Raw genomic sequence first — 12,380 nt, forward strand, 5'->3', positions numbered from 1 at the left:
ACTGCAGAGACTGACAATGTGTTTGCAGAGACTAAGGAGTTGTTTGCATAGACTGAAGCCAAGGTGTGTGCTGGGTCTGAGGAGGTGTCTGCGGAGACTGAAGAGGTGTCTGCAGAGACTCAGTAGGGTTTGCAGAGACTGACAAGGTGTTTGCAGAGATTGAAGAGGGGTCTGCAGAGGCTGAGGAGGTGTCTGCAGAGACTGAGGAGGGTCTGCAGAGACTGAGGAGGTGTCTGAAGAGACTGAAGACGTGTCTTCAAAGGCTGAAGATGTGTCTGCTGAGACCGAGGAGCATCTGCAGAGACTGAGGTGGGTTTACAGAGACTGAAGAGGTGTCTGCAGAGACCGAAGATGTGTCTGCAGAGATTGAGGAGGTGTCTGCAGAGGCTGAGGAGGGTCTGCAGAGACTGACAATGTGATTGCAGGGACTAAGGAGTTGTTTGCAGAGACTGAAGCCAGGGTGTCTGCAGGGACTGACGAGGATTCTGCAGAGACTGAAGAGGTGTATGTAGAGACTTAGAAGGGTCTACAGAGACTAAGTAGGGTCTGCAGAGACTGATGAGGTTTTTGCAGAGACTGAAGCCATGGTGTCTGCAGAAACTGAGGAGGCATTCACAGAGACTGAGAAGGTGAGTGCAGAGACTCAGAAGGTGTCTGCAGAGACTGAGGTGTTTGTAGAGAATCAACAGGGTCTGCAGATACTGAGGAGGGTCTCCAGAGACTGAGGAGGTGTCTGAAGAGACTGAAGACGTCTCTTCAAAGGCTGAGGAGGTGTCTGCAGAGATTGAAGAAGGGTTTGCAGAGACTGAGGAGGTGTCTGCAGAGGCTGAGGAGGGTCTGCAGAGACTGACAATGTGTTTGTAGAGACTAAGGAGTTGTGTGCTGTTGGACTTGGCCCTTCTGGCAGGTTCACCCCTGGACTTTTTTGCTTTTTACTGGTGACTTGATGTGGTAATTTTTTGGTTTCTGCGCACTTTCCCTGTGTCCCAGGGTAAAGTGCGTGCGTGCTCTGAGTGCATGTGGCGAGATAGGCCTGCCCTCCCATAGGAATGCATGGGGAATGTATGTGTCCCTAGTAGTTCCTGATGCGTGGGGTGTGCAGGCCCGAGTTTGGTATGTGCGGACTCGTGGGAGTGAATGCTGCGCGATGATGTGTGCGGCGTGCATGTACCTAGTGTGGGAGTGCCACTTCTAGAGGTGGGCACTTCTGTGTGCAGTGTGTCTGTCGCGTGATTGGCTGGTCATGTCATGTGACGGGCTAGGGATTCCCCAGAGTCAGGATGAGTCACCCAGTGGTGAATGGGGAGATCAGCAGCTAGATGGGTGGGAGGAGTACACCTGGGTCCTGAATAGGACAGGGTTTTCCACACACAATGCTGGATCCGCCCCCTGTGGTGCGACTGACGACCCTAGCCCTGCCAGTGAATAGAGTGAGGGGCTGAGCACATCAAGGGTGCTCCCCAACCAGCTGCGACTGGTTTTCCCCCTCACCCTGAACCCAGAACAAAGGGGTTTGCTGTATAAAAATGGGGCTGTGTCCCCACAGAAACTGTTCTCTGCCAGGATCTTACCTGAGGGGGGCTGCTGCTGCTGCTGGACCAGAGGACCGCCACCTGGACTACCTCCCTGCCTGGAGGCCCAGTGAGCTGGCTCTGGGTCCAGCCTTTCCCCCCACCCCTGCCCTGCTGCATGCAGGGAAGAACTTTGCTGGGCTTTGTGGTGTTTTTTATGCCTAAGCGCTGGGAGCGCTTTATTTGGGTCCCTAAGCGCTTGGAAGTGCTTTGATTTGCTTTTAGCACTCTGGAGCGCTTCATTGCAGCCAGCCGGTGCCCACCCGGCGTTCACCCCGCTTATTTTAATTATTTAATTGGCGGGTGCCCACCCCGCATTGTGGTGTGCTTGCGGGTGCCCACCCCGCTTATTTGTTTATTTTTACGGCGGGGGCCCACCCCGCCGTATATCGCACCTGCAGAGGGAGCCTACCCCTCTTATTGCCGAGTTTTGAAATCACCGCCGCGGCCGGGCTCACAGGAAGTCAGGCGGCCGAGGGCGGGCCTCCGGGACAACCGGAAGTGGAAGGGCGGGAGCCTACCCCGCCTTCGCCGGTGCCGGAGAACGCCGTGACTGAGGGAGGCCGCGGTACTGAAGGAAGGAGCTGACGGGAGCCTACCCCGCGCTCCAGTGCCAAGGCTGAGCCAGAAGCTCAAGAAGTGTCGCTGGTCCTAGCGGGGCTCCCCGGTGACGGTGGGAGCCTCACGTATGGCCCCGAAGCAAGGAGACGCGGAGCAGGAGGTTCAGCGGGAGCCTACCCTGCCTGCCAGCGAAGAAGTGAGCCCCGTGCATGCTGCTGCCTCCATGAGTGAGACGCCCCTGCAGGAGTCTCGGTGAGTGGGGCTCCAATCCAATTGTTGGGGGCATTGTGTGCCGGCAGAGAGCGCTAGTGCACTCCAAACAACAGGGCACAGTTGGTGCAGAGCCCACGAGGCTCCCACGCTTTCGGGGGCGTTAATTGTTAACGAGTCCCCTCTGCGGACTCCAACGAACGGGGGCAATTTTGTTCGAGCTCTGTGTAGCTCCAACGGTTGGGCATATTCGTTTTCAGAGCCCACGAGGCTCCAAAGAGGCGCATGGTTCTCGAGCCCCAGAGGCTCCAACGAAGGGGCATATTATTATTTAGAGCCTGCGAGGCTCTAGGGGGCATTGCAGTTGTTCAGAGCCCTGGGAGGCTCCAACGTTGGCCCCAGCATTTCTCCAGTTGCCCAGCACTTAGTGGGCAACTGTCACATGTAGGTTGTGCTATGTGCTCCTGGCTTGCGCAGCCTGCGCTGCCTGGCCCTGACTCTGCTGGACACAGGGCGTCCTTGCCCCTACTAGGCCAGTTGGCCCAGGGACTGCCACAGGTGGGGGCTAATGTGAGTTTTTGCGCCATTGTACCTTTCCTGCACCTCTGAATGTGTTTATGCGTCATGTGCTTTGCTTTACACCTCTGAATGTTATGCATCATGTGTTTATGTGCTTAGACCCCTACAGGTATTGTGATACTTAGGTGGTTGTTTTCTCCTAGTACAGGTGGTGCTAGTGAGGTCCTGATTCCCTGCGCAATATTTTCCTAAGGTGGTTAGGGTTGCGTAGGTGGTACTTACCTGATACCAGTAGTTACTGGTTGTGTGCTACATATGTTATTTTGTACTACAGTATTATTCCTATGTTCTAAAAAGTGCTAATTCCTGACAGTGGTCCAGGTGGCCCTGTCCCCTGTATATATAATCCCTTGTAAATTCTGCCCGTGCCTGTTGGCACATTGTAGAGTGTGTGTTTTTATCTAATGTGTTGTGTATAATACAAAGGCTATTGAATACCTTGTGTGGAGTTTCCTTTATGGTGGGCCTTGGGTGTTGTTGCTGGGTGCGCGCGCAAACGCTTTACACATCGCCTCAGGGATAAGCCTGTCTGCTCGTGCCAAGCTACCAAGGGGGTGAGCAGGGGTTATCTTTGGCGTGTACCTTCCTTGCCCTGACTAGAGTGGTGGTTTCTGTCTGGCTTTGGCGCAAGCCCTAGCCAACCAGAAATCCCATTTCTAACATTGGTGATCAGCGGTGGGATTTGGACTTGCGTTTGCGCTGTACCGCAGCGGCAACTGGCCGCACTACAAAACTCTGCATTTAGATAAATCACATGGTATAGGGATTATTGTTCTAAGTTTGTTTTTAAATGTCATTTCCTTGGAAATGTGTTTCTTGTGCACTGTGAGTTAGGTGTCCCTAGCTCGGGAGGGTAGATCATCCCCCTTAGTGCATTGTGTTTTCTGGATTCACCAGAGGGTGGGATCCAGTGGTGGCAGCGTAATAGTGTCCTGTACATTTGTCCCCCGCCCTGCGCCCAGAGTTGGTACCTGTGTCACGTGGTGGTCAGGTTGAGGAATCAGGGGTGGTAGAAACTGCCTTACCAGTCCGAGGGGAGGGTTGTGTGTGTGGATGAATGGTGTGTGGCACTAGGCAAGTGAGTGTGAGTTCTCTGGGTTAGAGAGCTTGCTGAATCCTTTTAGCGAATTGTGTACTCCTGTTAAGCTCAGACCCCTAGGTTCCCTGTGTGATCTTTTCTCTAGAACGTCTGCCAGAATGGAGCCTGCTTTTGATCTCAGTGATCTAATTTATTACAGTATGCAGGAGTTGGAAAGGTTCTGTAGAGAGAGAGGCATAGGGGTGAGAGAGTCAGACACTATGTGTGAACTTAGGGGCCACATGATCCAGTGGGTTAAGAGGCAAAGGGATCTTGAGCGCAGTACGGAAGGGGCCCCTGCCTCACACCTGGAGGGTGGTGGGTCTGTGGGGAGCCCTGAAGAGTCAGAAGAGGAGGTAGAGGATGACAATACCTGGACGCCAGTAGAGAGTGAGGACCCCATAGGTAGGGCGTCCCTTACAGGGTACAGCGTAGGAGGCAGCGCCTCATCCCTTTCCCTGTCCCCAGAGGAGTGGGAAGATAGGAGGAAAGAAAGGGAGCACCAGCTGGCGTTAGAAAAGCTCAGGTTAGAGCATGCTCAGGCTATGGCGCAGCTGGAGGTCAAGAAGCAACAGTTAGCGACTGAGAGGGTCTTGGCGCAGGAGAGGATAGAGAAGGCTGAGAGGGCCTCCACCAGAGGCAAAGTAGCTCTGGGGGGTAGACTATCCCCTGCGCGCAGTCTTAGTTTTCTGGGCTCCCCAGGGAGGGTTGAGTCCAGTTGTAGTAGCTATATAGATTCCAGTGCAGGAAATCCCAGTCCCAGTTCCCCCAGTCTGGTACCTGTTCCCCAGGAGGAGGAGTTAAGGTTAAAATTCAAGGGCAGTAGGAAACTGTCTCACCAGTCTTGGGAGGAGTTTGTGGATGGATGTGAGAATGCACTGTTTGCGTGGATGGGAGATCCCACAGGAGCTGATTATGATAAACTGTGTGATCTGGTTCTCAAAGAACACCTGCTCAGTTGTTGTGTGCCGGGGTTGCGCCAACACCTGTTGGGGTGTGGATTGTCTGAGCCATTTGAGCTTGGAGATGAAGCAGAGCGCTGGGAAAGTGCTAGAGGAGCTCTAGTGTCATTAGTGAGTGATTCCAACAATAGTGGGTCAGAGATCCTCCAGCCCAGCGTGGTGGAGGAGGCTCAGTGTAGCCCAGCTAGGTCCCAGGATAGCGAGGAGGGTGTAGGGGCTCACTGCCTGGCTCAGTGGAGCAGGAGTGAGAGGGTGACCGAGGGTCCCCAGACGCACGAAACCCTGCCTCAGGACTTGGATGGTTTCTTGAGGGAACACCAAGTTGGGGACCTAGGCTGTCCTGTTACTCCACTTGAGGAAGATCTCTTAGTGAGTAGAGGACCTGGAGCACCTGTAACCAGGGCTCCTGTGGTTCTAGAGTCTGGCAGTACCGCTCCAGTAGGGAGGGTACAGGAGTCCAGTGTGAGGAGTGATTGGGGGATAAGTTCCCCAGTGGAAGAACCTGTGGGTCAGGGACTGCCCAGTTGGGCTAGGATCCCGTGTAGTGACCAGGGTGGCACCACTTCTGTTCTGGGGGATCTCCGCGCACTGTCAGGTGGACAGGGGATGGGAGATCAGCGCCAGACAGACAGTCGCTCGACATATGTGTCATTTGATAGCCTCAGGGGGATGGAGCGTAAACCCCCAAAAGTCCTGGAGTGCCAGGCAATTATTCCACCAAAGGTTCTAGGCCGGAGGTTGGAAGGCCAGGTTCGGGATCAGCCTGACCTGAAGGGTGGGACGTCTGTAATCAGCGTCCCGACCGGTTCTTCTTCCAGAGGTACCGCCTCAGTTGGTAGGGAGCAGGGTTCTGGAAGGGGGTGCAGAGGGTGGGAGAGCCCACCTCTGGCCCCGGTACAACCTGAGGGGTTAAACCCTGGGTTGGAATGGCGTTCTAGGTGTACCCCTCGCCAGAGGAGGAGGAACCCTAGGAGAAGAGGTAGGGGGAGGAGAGCCTTCCCTGAGACTCCTGGTCCGCCTGAGGGTGTAGACCCTAGGCTGGGGAACCAGTGGCAGTCTAGTCCTGTCTTGCAGAGAGGAAGAGTGGAGAATGGCCGCTATGTGCCAGGGGTTACTACCCCCCACTCTGTGATTAGGCAAAGACCGGTGGCACCTGGGTGGCCTAGGGCCTGGTCTTGGCCGCGGACAGCTTGGGAGTACCAGTGGGGTAGCCCAGTTGGTCCAGACGGTGGTGTTAGAAAGAATTCCATGGGTTCACTGTGGCGTAGAACCGGAGGGTGTCCCTGCAGTTGCGGGCCCGCGTCCGTGTTCTATCGCCCCAAGCAGGGAAGTCCATCACGGTGGTGATTGGTCTGCCCTGCGTTTTGGCTGGAAGGGGGTTGTGTTGGACTTGGCCCTTCTGGCAGGTTCACCCCTGGACTTTTTTGCTTTTTACTGGTGACTTGATGTGGTAATTTTTTGGTTTCTGCGCACTTTCCCTGTGTCCCAGGGTAAAGTGCGTGCGTGCTCTGAGTGCATGTGGCGAGATAGGCCTGCACTCCCATAGGAATGCATGGGGAATGTATGTGTCCCTAGTAGTTCCTGATGCGTGGGGTGTGCAGGCCCGAGTTTGGTATGTGCGGACTCGTGGGAGTGAATGCTGCGCGATGATGTGTGCGGCGTGCATGTACCTAGTGTGGGAGTGCCACTTCTAGAGGTGGGCACTTCTGTGTGCAGTGTGTCTGTCGCGTGATTGGCTGGTCATGTCATGTGACGGGCTAGGGATTCCCCAGAGTCAGGATGAGTCACCCAGTGGTTAATGGGGAGATCAGCAGCTAGATGGGTGGGAGGAGTACACCTGGGTCCTGAATAGGACAGGGTTTTCCACACACAATGCTGGATCCGCCCCCTGTGGTGCGACTGACGACCCTAGCCCTGCCCGTGAATAGAGTGAGGGGCTGAGCACATCAAGGGTGCTCCCCAACCAGCTGCGACTGGTTTTCCCCCTCACCCTGAACCCAGAACAAAGGGGTTTGCTGTATAAAAATGGGGCTGTGTCCCCACAGAAACTGTTCTCTGCCAGGATCTTACCTGAGGGGGGCTGCTGCTGCTGCTGGACCAGAGGACCGCCACCTGGACTACCTCCCTGCCTGGAGGCCCAGTGAGCTGGCTCTGGGTCCAGCCTTGCCCCCCACCCCTGCCCTGCTGCATGCAGGGAAGAACTTTGCTGGGCTTTGTGGTGTTTTTTATGCCTAAGCGCTGGGAGCGCTTTATTTGGGTCCCTAAGCGCTTGGAAGTGCTTTGATTTGCTTTTAGCACTCTGGAGCGCTTCATTGCAGCCAACCGGTGCCCACCCGGCGTTCACCCCGCTTATTTTAATTATTTAATTGGCGGGTGCCCACCCCGCATTGTGGTGTGCTTGCGGGTGCCCACCCCGCTTATTTGTTTATTTTTACAGCGGGTGCCCACCCCGCCGTATATCGCACCTGCAGAGGGAGCCTACCCCTCTTATTGCCGAGTTTTGAAATCACCGCCGCGGCCGGGCTCACAGGAAGTCAGGCGGCCGAGGGCGGGCCTCCGGGACAACCGGAAGTGGAAGGGCGGGAGCCTACCCCGCCTTCGCCGGTGCCGGAGAACGCCGTGACTGAGGGAGGCCGCGGTACTGAAGGAAGGAGCTGACGGGAGCCTACCCCGCTCTCCAGTGCCAAGGCCGAGCCAGAAGCTCAAGAAGTGTCGCTGGTCCTAGCGGGGCTCCCCGGTGACGGTGGGAGCCTCGCGTATGGCCCCGAAGCAAGGAGACGCGGAGCAGGAGGTTCAGCGGGAGCCTACCCTGCCTGCCAGCGAAGAAGTGAGCCCCGTGCATGCTGCTGCCTCCATGAGTGAGACGCCCCTGCAGGAGTCTCGGTGATTGGGGCTCCAATCCAATTGTTGGGAGCATTGTGTGCCGGCGGAGAGCGCTAGTGCACTCCAAACAACAGGGCACAGTTGGTGCAGAGCCCACGAGGCTCCCACGCTTTCGGGGGCGTTAATTGTTAACGAGTCCCCTGTGCGGACTCCAACGAACGGGGGCAATTTTGTTCGAGCTCTGTGTAGCTCCAACGGTTGGGCATATTCGTTTTCAGAGCCCACGAGGCTCCAAAGAGGCGCATGGTTCTCGAGCCCCAGAGGCTCCAACGAAGGGGCATATTATTATTTAGAGCCTGCGAGGCTCTAGGGGGCATTGCAGTTGTTCAGAGCCCTGGGAGGCTCCAACGTTGGCCCCAGCATTTCTCCAGTTGCCCAGCACTTAGTGGGCAACTGCCACATGTAGGTTGTGCTATGTGCTCCTGGCTTGCGCAGCCTGCGCTGCCTGGCCCTGACTCTGCTGGACACAGGGCGTCCTTGCCCCTACTAGGCCAGTTGGCCCAGGGACTGCCACAGGTGGGGGCTAATGTGAGTTTTTGCGCCATTGTACCTTTCCTGCACCTCTGAATGTGTTTATGCGTCATGTGATTTGCTTTACACCTCTGAATGTTATGCATCATGTGTTTATGTGCTTAGACCCCTACAGGTATTGTGATACTTAGGTGGTTGTTTTCTCCTAGTACAGGTGGTGCTAGTGAGGTCCTGATTCCCTGCGCAATATTTTCCTAAGGTGGTTAGGGTTGCGTAGGTGGTACTTACCTGATACCAGTAGTTACTGGTTGTGTGCTACATATGTTATTTTGTACTACAGTATTATTCCTATGTTCTAAAAAGTGCTAATTCCTGACAGTGGTCCAGGTGGCCCTGTCCCCTGTATATATAATCCATTGTAAATTCTGCCCGTGCCTGTTGGCACATTGTAGAGTGTGTGTTTTTATCTAATGTGTTGTGTATAATACAAAGGCTATTGAATACCTTGTGTGGAGTTTCCTTTGTGGTGGGCCTTGGGTGTTGTTGCTGGGTGCGCGCGCAAACGCTTTACACATCGCCTCAGGGATAAGCCTGTCTGCTCGTGCCAAGCTACCAAGGGGGTGAGCAGGGGTTATCTTTGGCGTGTACCTTCCTTGCCCTGACTAGAGTGGTGGTTTCTGTCTGGCTTTGGCGCAAGCCCTAGCCAACCAGAAATCCCATTTCTAACATGTGCAAACACTGAATCCAGGGTGTCTGCAGGTACTGAGGAGTTATCTGCAGAGGCTGAAGAGGTGTCTTCAGAGACTCAGTAGGGTCTGCAGAGACTGACAAGGTGTTTGCAGAGATTGAAGTGGGGTCCGTCGAGGCTGAGGAGGTGTCTGCAGAGACTGAGGAGGGTTTGCAGAGACTGAGGAGGTGTCTGCAGAGACTGAAGAGGTGTCTGCAGAGGCTAAGGAGGTGGCTGCAGAGACTGAGGAGGTGTCTGCAGAGACTGAAGAGGTGTCTGCAGAGGCTAAGGAGGTGTCTGCACAGACTGAGGAGGGTGTGCAGAGACTGATCAGGGTTTGCCGAGACTGAGAAGGTGTCTGCAGAGACTGAAGAGGTGTCTGCAGAGACTGAGGAGGTGTTTTCAGAGGCTGAGGAGGGTTTGTACAGACTGACAGTGTGTTTGCAGAGACTAAGGAGATGTTTTCAGAGACTGAAGCCAGGGTGTCTGTAGGGCCTGAGGAGGTGTCTTCAGAGACTGAAGAGGTGTCTGCAGAGACTCAGTAGGGTCTGCAGAGACTGATGAGGTGTTTGTAGAGATTGAGGAGGGGTCTGCAGAGGCTGAGGAGGTGTCCACAGAGAATGAGGAGTGTCTGCAGAGAATGAGGAGGTGTCTGCAGAGATTCAGTAGGGTCTGCAGAGACTGACAAGGTGTTTGCAGAGATTGAAGAGTGGTCTGCAGAGGCTGAGGAGGTGTCTGCAGAGACTGAGGAGGGTCTGCAGACAACCAGGATTGTTTGCAGAGACAGGGGAGGTGTCTGCAGAGACTGGTGAGGTGTCTGCAGAGGCTGAGGAGGTGTCTGCGGAGATTGAGGAGGATCTGCAGAGTCTGAGGAGGGTCTGCAGAGACTGAGGAGGTGTCTGCAGACACTGAAGAGGTGTCTGCAGAGATTGAGGATGTGTCTGCAGAGGCTGAGGAGTGTCTGTGGAAACTGACAATGTGTTTGCAGAGACTAAGGAGTTGTTTGCAGAGACTGAAGACGGGGTGTGTGCAGGGTCTGAGGAGGTGTGTGCCAAGACTGCAGAGGTGTCTGCAGAGCCTCAGTGGGGTCTGCAGAGACTGACAAGGTGTTTGCAGAGATTGAGGAGGGGTCTGCAGAGGCTGAGGAGGTGTCTGCAGAGACTGAGGCGGGTGTGCAGAGACTGAGGAGGTGTCTGCAGAGACTGAGGAGGTGTCTGCAGAGACTGAAGAGGTGTCTGCAGAGACTGAGGAGGTGTCTGCAGAGGCTGGGGAGGTTCTGCAGAGACTGATAATGTGTTTGCAGAGACTAAGGAGTTGTTTGCAATAACTGAAGCCAGGGTGTCTGCAGGAGCTGAAGAGGTGTCTTCAGAGACTGAAGAGGTGTATGCAGAGACTCAGTAGGGTCTGCAGAGACTGAAAATGTGTTTGCATAGATTGGACATTGGTCTACAGAGGCTGAGGACTTGTCTGCAGAGACTGAGGAGGGTCTGCAGACAACGAAGATAGTTTGCAGAGACTAGGGAGGTGTCTGCAGAGACTGGTGAGGAGTCTGCAGAGGCTGAGGAGGTGTCTGTGGAGATTGAGGAGGGTCTGCAGAGACTGAGGAGGTACTGCAGAGTCTGAGGAGGTGCCTGCAGAGACTGAAGAGGTGTCTGCAGAGACTGAGGAAGTGTCTGCAGAGGCTGAGGAGGGTCTGCAGAGACTGACAATGGGTTTGCAGAGACTAAGGAGTTGTTTGCAGAGACTGAAGCGAGGGTGTGTGCAGGTTCTGAGAGGTGTCTGTGGAGACTGAAGAGGTGTCTGCAGAGACTCAGTAGGTTCTGCAGAGACTGACAAGGTGTTTGCATAGATTGAAGAAGGGTCTTCAGAGGCTGAGGAGGTGTCTGCAGAGACTGAAAAAACGTGTCTGCAGAGGCTGAGGAGGTGTCTACTGAGACTGAGGAGTGTCTGCAGAGACAAAGGAGGGTTTGCAGAGACTTAAGAGGTGTCTGCAGAGACTGAAGATGTGCCTGCAGAGATTGAGAAGGTGTCTGCAGAGGCTGAGGAGGGTCTGCAGAGACTGACAATGTGTTTGCAGGGACTAAGGATTTGTTTGCAGAGACTGAAGCCAGGGTGTCTGCAGGGACTGAGCAGGTGTCTGCAGAGACTGGGGAGGTTCTGAAGAGACTGATAATGTGTTTTAAGAGACTAAGGGGTTGTTTGCAGAAACTGAAGCCAGGGTATCTGCAGGGACTGAGGAGGTGTCTACAGGGACTCAGTAGGATCTGCAGAGACTGGCAAGGTGTTTGCAGAGATTGAAGAGGGGCTGCAGAGGTTGAGGAGGTGTCTGCAGAAACTGTGGAGTGTCTGCAGACACCGAGGATGGTTTGCAGAGACTGATGAGGTGTCTTCAGAGGCTGAGAAGGTGTCTGCAGAGACTGAGGAGGGTCTGCTGAGACTGAGGAGGGTCAGCAGAGACTGAAGATGTGTCTGCAGAGACTGAAGAGGTGTCTACAGAGGCTGAGGAGGTGTCTGCAGAGACTGAGGAGGGTCTGCAGGGACTGAGGAGGTGTCTGAATAGACTGAAGATGTATCTGCAGAGGATGAGGAGGTGTTTGCAGAGACTGAGGAGGGTCTGCAGAGGCTGAGGAGGGTTTGCAGATACTGAGAAGGTGTCTGCAGAGACTGAAGAGGTGTCTGCAGAAACTGAGGAGGTGTCTGCAGAGGCTGAGGAGGGTCTGCAGAGACTGACAATGTGTTTGCAGGGACTAAAGTGTTGTCTGCAGAGACTGAAGCCAGAGTGTCTGCAGGGACTGAGGACGTGTCTGCAGAGACTGAAGAGGTGTCTGCAGAGACTCAGTAGGGTCTGCAGAGACTGATGTGGTGTATGTAGAGACTAAGGAGGTGTTTTCAAAGACTGAAGCCAGGGTGTCTGCAGAGACTGAGGAGGTGTCTGCAGAGACTGAGGAGGTGTCTGCAGAGACTCAGGGTCTGCAGAGACTGATGAGGTGTTTGCAGAGACTGAAGCCAGGGTGTCTGCAGAGACTGAGGAGACATTCACAGAGACTGAGGAGGTGAGTGCAGAAACTTAGAAGGTGTCTGCAGAGACTGAGGTGTTTGTAGAGAATCAACAGGGTCTGCAGAGACTGGGCAGGGTCTGCAGAGACTAATTAGGTGTTTGCAGAGAGTGAGGCTGTGTCTGCAGAGACTGAGGAGGGTCTGCAGAGGCTGAGGAGGGTCTCTTGAGACTGAGGAAATGTTTGCTGTGAGTGAGGAGGAGTTTGCAGAGACTGAGGAGGTGCCTGCCAAGACTGAGGTGTCTGCGGAGACTGGGGAGGGTCTGCAGAGATTGATTAGGG

Source organism: Triturus cristatus, chromosome 4_1 (assembly GCF_964204655.1).
Source record: "Triturus cristatus chromosome 4_1, aTriCri1.1, whole genome shotgun sequence".
Taxonomy (NCBI): domain Eukaryota; kingdom Metazoa; phylum Chordata; class Amphibia; order Caudata; family Salamandridae; genus Triturus; species Triturus cristatus.